The sequence below is a fragment of the Perognathus longimembris genome, chromosome 1 (genome assembly GCF_023159225.1).
Source record: "Perognathus longimembris pacificus isolate PPM17 chromosome 1, ASM2315922v1, whole genome shotgun sequence".
NCBI classification, from domain to species: domain Eukaryota; kingdom Metazoa; phylum Chordata; class Mammalia; order Rodentia; family Heteromyidae; genus Perognathus; species Perognathus longimembris.
In genome coordinates, this window is record NC_063161.1 from 98,182,334 (window position 1) to 98,189,450 (window position 7,117).

Below are 7,117 nucleotides of genomic sequence, written 5' to 3' on the forward strand. Positions count from 1 at the left end.
TCATTAAGGTTAGAATTTATTGAATAAATTTGCTTATAGTAATAAAAAAGAATCACTGTAAACTTCTGAATTTAGAGTTCTATCATACTGCATAACATTTCTAAAATGATTCAGAAAATTCTAGAATCAATAAAATAATTAGGAAATATCCCACGAGTTTGAAGAGTAGCATCTACCTGAATGCATAAACTGCACTGTACACATTTAAGAAGTCCTCACTATTTACCAGGTAGAATGCGAAGTGCCAAGGATAAAAGTACAAATAAAATATAATACCTAATCTTTTCACCTCACATACATTTGCTAAACACCTGTGATATGTTTCTACCTCAAAGAAGTCATGGTGTTCCTTTTCCATTGTTGCCACTAGTTTTGCTTCCCTGCTTTATTACCAAATATTAGGACCAAGTATGTGGCCATCATAATAATGGTCTTAATTTTAAAAAGAAAGAATAAAGGTATGAGTTAATGTTTAGAAATCATGTGTGACATGTTTGACCCACTGCCTTTCTTCTATCTGTCTAAGAAGCCAAACAACATTTCTTTTTCCTGTGAGTCATGGGGTTTGAACTCAAGGCCTGAGTGCTATCCTTGAGCTTTTCAAGTCTAATGCTCTACCACTTTGAGCCATAGCACCACTTCTGGTTTTCTGGTGGTTAATTAGAGATATGAGTCTTTTGGACTGTCCTGCTTGGCCTGGCTTTGAACCACGATCCTTAGATCTCAGCCTCTTGGGTAGCTGAGATTATAGGCATGAGCCACTAGCGCCCATCCAAGGAACAATTTTTATGTCTAGTTATAACTTTATCCTCCTCCCCAAATACCTTTCTCAGCATTACTAAATGCAGAAAGCTTAACTATTACCTTTCCCCCTTACAAAATGGATGAACTTTTGACGGTTTTGTCTCTCAGCTTTAGTTCCAAGTCAAGGTAATTATATTCTATGGGCTCCCAGCACCTGCAATCAGAATCTCTACCTGACCCTCTTCAGAAACACAAGCACATCCATTTTTAGAGTAGGAGCAATACTAAACACTTAGTGTTTTATATTTCTTTTTAATCACAATTGATTTCCTAAAAATATTAAAGAAAATGAGTCTCAAGAACATGCTGTTCACCCATTATGTAAGCTACCCAAACATACTGCATGTGCATCGTGAATGGGTCCCCTAAACAATTCTTGCTTCGGAGACAATGTACAGTTCATGCAGCTTTGCATTCCATAGTGAGTTTAACTTAGTGACAATATCAAGCCCCTGCCAGCCTGATGAAGAAGCAACCATGTCTCAACTGATAATCTAATTTGGGTAGAATCTGTGTGCTTTTATGAAGATCATCACCTTTTTTTTTTTTTTTTTACAGTTTTCATGAAGTTATGCCCAAGAAGATAAAACAGAGAATAAATCACACCAAATAAAAAAAAAATCAAGGCTATTTTTCCTGGCCTATTTTTTTTTAACTTTTGAAAGGATTTTGTTGACTAACCTCTTCATCAATGTCAGCCAATTATTTATAATAGTGTTCCCCAAATTTCATCAATAAAGTAAGATTAAAGTTGATTTATTAAACTAAATAAAACAATGCTACATATTTTTTTCCTACCATTTTCTCTGCCATTTAGAAGAAATATCTCCTGCTCCATAGATAAGATCACAAACGAACATCTGAGTTACATAATGTACAGTTCTAACTGGGCAGCCTCTAAAGAAATAAAGGACTCTTTCCAACTCCAGTCAATGTATTTGATACAAAGAAAAAATGTTTTGGACACAAATACATTTAGAACTAGATGTTTTGCAGAGTAACTCTAATGAAGGCTATAGCCATATTTAAACACACACACACACACACACACACACACATTTTCCAAGGATATTAAATGTTGTTCTGAATCACTACTTCACAGAACTACAAGCAAAATGCAAATATAAATTTAAATGTATACATATGAATGACGCTACTGGCTGGATGACAAGACCACCTTTAGTTTCTGGCTTTATTTACCAGGAAGAGAAACTTAGAAACCAGAATGCTTTGTGTTTCTATTGAAACAAGTCTCTGTCTCCAAGCTCTACTTGTAAAAAAGTATTAATGATGAATTAGTTGATGTATATAAGCTAATAGAATCATAGTGAATAGGTAAGAATGGAGAAACATTTTCTCCATAATGGTATTTACTTGGAAAGGAAAATCTAAGTACTATATTCTTTAAAAGAAGGTACTTGTACTCAAAGAATTACTAGGAAACAAAGTTTTATGTAACCACTATGATTTTTTAAAATGAAAAACTCACCTTTATCATAAACCCTGGTAAAACCTTAAATATTAATCTCCTTAATTAGCCACATTAGTTCTGGCTCATTACATCATCCTCATGACTATAAGCAGGTAGTTCACCTCCCTAAATCTTCGTTTTCTGCCCTATAAAGAAATATATCTCTAAATAAGTTAATATGCACTTTTGAATTCTTTATCAGAAGGAAACATATGTCAACCAACCCCTAATACAAATGGCGGGACTAGTTAGCAATATTTAAGATCTATTATATCCCTGTCATTACGCTTCCAACATTAAAACATACTACCTTTTTGTAACTAGGAAGCAGAGGTAGAAAGAAAAAGAGTGTTCTTAAAGGAACTAGAAACTTGGTTGACTTATGTATTGAATCCCCTCTCTGCAAAGCAAGAGCCTGTATTAGCATCTACTGAAATTTTTACTCCATATCTGTTTAAAAAGAAGTGGGCTGTTTTCTCTTTCTCAAGATACACGATTCCATCAAGTAGATAAATCAATTTCTAGGATCATGCTCTAGCTAGGATGTGATCCCTTTGGGGGAACATATGTGTTACTAGCAAGTAAGAGAAGCAAAAAGGAGCACACCACTTGGATGACATGAGTCTATTGTCTACAGACAGAAAAACTCTTTTTTTTTTTTTGTAAGGTGGACTCCTGAACGGGAATGACAGCCTCCTGTACCTACTGGCTTTACAGGGCATACCTCTTATAGGCAAATTCTCATGTGCTGGGAATTTACATGGTGAAATGCTTGTCTACGTTTTGCAGCATATGTTCTGCTTATGAGTGATTTCATTCTTCATGAATTCAATAGCTATTCGGAGAATGTTTACTATATGCAGACTACAAAACTAAAGAAAAAATAAGGTGTGAGTTTACTGTTAGTCAATGAACATGAGTCTGAGAATACTTCAGCCTTGCAGATTATTTTCAAGTAAAATAGAAACACTAAGTAATATGGGTGCTAACCTAAAGTACATTTGCAATTTTCTTTCCCTGGTATGAGGTGAAATGGTAAATAAAGCAAATACAGGGTAGACTGGATAATCAGTTAAATCCTTTAGTCGATAGTGCGTAGAAAGTTTTCCTTTCCCTAATGGAAATGGTACCATTATATTAGAAACGCATTGGTAAGGATTTATAGAGGTGAAAGCTGGAACCAAAACATAATTTCATATGGACTGTTTGTTTTATATGAGAGCAACTTTGGACCCGGAGGTGATGTAATCTGTCACATGTGTGCTAGAACTCGAACTTGGGTCACCAAACAATATGCTGAGCCATCTCTGGTACACAACAGGATTCATCTGTCCTCATTGCTAGAAGTAGGACATGGGCAGCAAATACAAAGCAATGAACTGGCCATCAGCAAATAAGTTTACTGTTGGAAACTCCAGCAAATTACATGTGCCAACATGGAAATCGCCTATCATTTGTCTAAGTCTCAGTTTCCTCATCTGTCAAATGTGACCATTAATTCATAATGGGACTATACAGAACACAATGAATGTAGGAACACTGTAACCAGAGGGGGTGGGGATTAATGCAAGCACAGGACTAACATTGTGACAACAAACCTTCGGTAACTCTTCATACCAACCACTTGCTACTTTAATAAATAAACCTCTGAATTTGTGAGCCTCCCATCCCTTCTTTAAATATATGCTCATCATCTCCATCCTGCCTCTCTCAAAAAAAAATGGCTGGAATTCAAGGAGAATACTGCAAAGCATTTAAATACTGCAAGGCATGGATGCAAATGTAAGGTGTTATTACCAAATCCTCCTAGTCTTAATTTTGGGGCAAAAATGGAGTGTGGTTTTCATCGTTCAGCTCTCTTCAATTTTCCACCCCAAGTAAGGCATCATCCCTCATCATGCCCAGACTCATCACCTTTCTCATCAGTGCACACAGTCTCCACTGCTGAACAAAACCCGCCATTGCCCTTAGCTCCGAGATCATGCATGACACTTGTGACTCAACCTCCCGCCTAGGCGGACTTGGCTGGGAATGGTTTGTGTGTGTTTGTTTTCTCAGGGTCTCCTTTCAGCTGGGGAGGCTCTAACAAAAGCTTCCTTGAACACTATTTACTCCATCACACTGGAGTCCTAATGAAACCAATGCTTTGACTTTTTCTTCACTCAGACAACTGCAATCCACTTCAGCCTCTCCACTGAACAAGAGCGAAGTCTCGGGATGAATAGGCTTCTTCAGAGGGACTGAAGGGGTTCTCCGAGCGGAAGCTCAGGAGTACTGATGTGGGGGACCACTTCCTTTCAGGAAGGGAACACATTCTTAATTGCCTTGTCCCTTAAAGGGTCATTTGTTTTAGATCTACGGGGCTGACAAAGTCATCAGGACTTTGATGTTTTAATCTTTAATGGCTAGAGGGGAGTTAGTTGGGGTTTGCCACATGCTCCCTTGAAAAAGCATCCGTGTCTCTAGCATTTCCTTGATCGCAGCCCCGATTTCAATAGATTAGATGGAAAAAAAATATTCATCAGCCTACCCAAACAACTTCTCTGGATCAGGTTTCCATCCAACCACGCTGAGCACCAGAGACAAGCAAACTGGGGGGGGGGGGGGGGTGGTGGTGGAAAGGATAAGAAATGACAACACGCTCATCTGCATAGATGAGAGATAAGCAGACATTTGTTGCCTTCCATTCTGGAATCTCCAGGCACCAGCACCAAACCAAACCCGGCCTTTCTTCCTTCCGATTGCCCGCACCCCCACCCCCACTCAGCCCCAGTTGTTAAATCATCACGCTGACCCGCTAGGAAAGAGCAGGGACCTGCACAGCTCCACCCCTGCATTTAGGCAGGAACCACACCGCACCTGTTCTATCCGGCACCAGTTCCAGAAAGGACCAGAACCCCGATTTGCAAGCCCCCACGGAGATGCCAGAGGCACCTACCAAGTTCGCCGCTATTTAATGGCCAGGCGAGATTGGGGAATAGGGGGGCGGAGTGGGGGTGGGGATGGAGAATCTCTTTCCGTGCGAAACTCTGTGGGTTTCCCTTGAAGGGGGGGGGGGGGTCCTAGTTAAGTGACCCGGAGTGATCGCTGCGGCCCGAGGGATCGGAGCGGAGAGCCAGTGGGGTGACCGCGAGGTGCGCGCAGCTGTGGCCCCAAGGAACGAAGATCCCGCTTCGGTGGCGGCCACGGGCGCCCCCTCCATGTCACCCCCAGCACAACGCGGACTGGCAAAGTGGCAGAGAGAGAGAGAGAGAGAGAGAGAGAGAGAGAGAGAGAGAGAGAGAGAGAGAGAGAGAGAGAGAGAGAGAGAGAGAGAGAGACAGGGACAGAGAGAGACAGAGACAGAGAGAGACAGAGAGACAGAGAGAGACAGAGAGAGACAGAGACAGAGACAGAGAGAGACAGAGAGAGACAGAGAGACAATGACAGAGAGACAGAGACAGAGACAGACAGAGAGACGCAGAGAGAGACCGAGAGAGAGGCAGGTCAGGTCTTACGGAAAGACCCAGCCCTCCTCCCCAGCGCTAGCGTCTTAAAGGGTCTAGGGGTGGTGGTGGGAGGTGGGGGACCAGAGGCGCTCAGGAAACTTACCTCACCCAGGCAGCCTCCAGGAGCCTCGGCGGTCGAGACCAGTTGCGCCACAGCCTGTAAGTTGTCGGGATGTTGTGGCTTCTCCGGGACACGGGGCGAGCTTCGGCCGCGAGGGGCGGGGCCGGGGGCCGCGCCGGGAGGCGGCGGGCAGGTGTCGGGGGAGGGGAGTGGTGGGGTGGGGAGGAGAAGCGGAGCCGGGGGTGGGAGAGCCGAGCCCTGGCTCGGCCAAACTCACCCTGGACGCGCCTCGGCGGGGGCGCGCGGCTGCGAGTGTGCAATGCGCGCGCGCCGCGGCCGCGGGGTGTGTGTGAGTGTGTGTGTGCGTGCGTGTGTGTGTCTGTGTGTCTGTGTCCCCGCTTTCCCCTTCCTTTCCCTGCCAGTCCTCCGGCCACCGAAGCCCAGCAGCTACGAGACGCTGCTTCCTCCTCCAGATGCAGACTTGGCGGTCGGCGCGGCCCCTGGCTCCGCCTTCCCCGAGCTCGGGGCGCGGGTCTTCTCCTTCCCTCTCCCAGCACAGTGTGCGCTCGGACTCAGAGCCTGGCTCCCGGAGGGAATGAGCCAGCGAGCCAGCGAGCGAGGCGGCTGCACAGCGGCCGCCGCGGCTCAGGGAGGCTGCAGGCCCCGCCCGCCGGCCGCCCAGGCACCCCCCCGCCCCCCCCCCCCCCCCCGCTTCTCTCCACCCCTTCGCTCCATCCCCGCTCGCCCTGCAGGGAAACCAGACCGGTTTGCAGCAGCGGTGGCGGCACGAGTGTCCGCCGCAGTCGGGGCTGGCTGGTCTGAGGCGGTGCGTGGGGACCGGGCGCCCAGTCCCGCTACGGTGTGCCCAGGATGGAGATCCTGGGCCAGAGGAACCCCTAGATCCGGCCGATTCCTCCTGGGATTCACAGGACTCGCCAAGGGCGATGCTTCTTGGGCGATTCTTAAGAGTCGTGAAGCCCGGCTAAACAGGTTTGTGTTTGGGACAGGGTGTCCCTTCTTCCCCAGGCCACTGAACCTGGCTGCGCCGGATGGTCTGCCCACCAAACGCTTCTTGGCCACGCAAAGTCAGCACTTAAACACCTGCGTGGGTCCCCCCCTCCCCCAGGAAGGGATTGATTAGAATTGTGGGGCGATGGGCAGCTCTCTTAAGAGCACCAGTTATGCCCAGAAACTAAAGAACCATTGAACAGGTAGGAAGACGCTGAGGAGGGGGGGTCCCGGCGTCTAAGGGGCCACAGTGTTCAGAAGGAAATATACTCTTTACTTGACTTA

At 45.5% G+C, this 7,117-nt stretch overlaps 1 protein-coding gene across 2 annotated transcripts in view; it reads right to left on the reverse strand.

Annotated features, from left to right (window-relative positions):
* Pip5k1b (phosphatidylinositol-4-phosphate 5-kinase type 1 beta) overlaps positions 1-6,458 on the reverse strand; it is a 250,200-nt gene extending 243,742 nt beyond the window's left edge. For both annotated transcript variants that reach the window (XM_048332891.1, XM_048332901.1), the window contains exon 1: positions 5,867-6,458. The gene's annotated coding sequence lies outside the window, so the exon portion shown is untranslated. The remainder of the gene's footprint in view (positions 1-5,866) is intronic.
* Positions 6,459-7,117: the final 659 nt, after the last annotated feature.